General features: G+C 35.9%; 1 protein-coding gene across 1 annotated transcript in view; it reads left to right on the top strand.

Annotated features, from left to right (window-relative positions):
- Positions 1-813, top strand: part of LOC105449476 — a 27,921-nt gene that overhangs the window by 23,638 nt on the left and 3,470 nt on the right. The gene's annotated exons all lie outside the window — the stretch shown is intronic.

The following is an 813-nucleotide window of genomic DNA, read 5'->3' as shown; positions in this document are numbered from 1 at the left end:
CCCCGCGAATCTCGTTGGTTCTTTTATATATTGCGACGGATCTTTATTCCACGTCTTATTGTTTCCGGGTTTCTTTTATATCTTGCGATGAATTATTATTCGATGTACTATTATTTTATTTTATTTTCGGAATATATTTTATTTTATTAATTTATACCTAATTCGTTCGATTTCGTTATTGTTCCGCTACTCTCTCTCCTGAACCTGCTGGCGATCCCTGCCACCCGTTCCGATACCGACGAGTTATACCGCGCATCAACAGCAGGTCGTTTTAAATATTAATATAAAAAGAAATAATATTCTTTTCTAGAAATAATATTTCTAGAAAAACATGTAAGGAGACTAACATTTAATATATTAAATGTAATATACTTTAAAATTTAACCAATTCATTCAAAGCTACACGTAAGTGAGATTTCATTATAAGTTTACAAGGAGTAAAAATACTGCGCTAAAAGTGAGTGATCTTACCGATTTTCGATATGGTCACACCATGTACGTCGGATTCTGTATCACTTCTGACAGCTCATGACAGCTATCCTAACCTAACCACTCCCGAGACAGTAATTCGCATTCTGAAAATTTTTGCGCGTTCCGAAACCCATCAAAAAAAAGTGTTGCAACCTTTTAGCTGTGTACATACATACATACTGTAGATACCTTTAGGTGCCTTTTCATATGCAGCACGCAGCAGCAGCAAAATGTCACGTAATTCAAATTTTTCAAAACCGCTTCCGCCGCATTTGTTGCGCATGAAAAGGAATTTGCAGCAACATATTAAAACATTTAACCACCGGTATGAAGCCAGCTGTC

Source organism: Wasmannia auropunctata, unplaced genomic scaffold, assembly GCF_000956235.1.
Source record: "Wasmannia auropunctata unplaced genomic scaffold, wasmannia.A_1.0 LD336076.1, whole genome shotgun sequence".
Lineage (NCBI taxonomy): Eukaryota > Metazoa > Arthropoda > Insecta > Hymenoptera > Formicidae > Wasmannia > Wasmannia auropunctata.
Note: the sequence above shows the minus strand (reverse complement) of the source record. Positions and strands in the feature narration are given on the sequence as shown.